This window comes from Trypanosoma equiperdum (genome assembly GCF_001457755.1).
Source record: "Trypanosoma equiperdum strain OVI genome assembly, contig: ctg_1019, whole genome shotgun sequence".
NCBI lineage: Eukaryota > Euglenozoa > Kinetoplastea > Trypanosomatida > Trypanosomatidae > Trypanosoma > Trypanosoma equiperdum.
In genome coordinates, this window is record NW_027122971.1 from 894 (window position 1) to 1,099 (window position 206).

The following is a 206-nucleotide window of genomic DNA, read 5'->3' on the forward strand; positions in this document are numbered from 1 at the left end:
ATCTCCATTGCGCGCTGCTGTTTCATTAAGTCGGCTAATGTATTCTGCAAAGTTGCTATTTTTTCTTGCAGCTTGTTGCGCTCATCCAAGGACCGCTCACCCTTGGCGCGGTTAACTTTCCGCTGCATCTGCTGAACGGAAAACTCTACAGCGTAAAGCAGCTGCTGCTGCGCAAAGTACTGGCCGTCGAGTTGCCCGATTTTGGT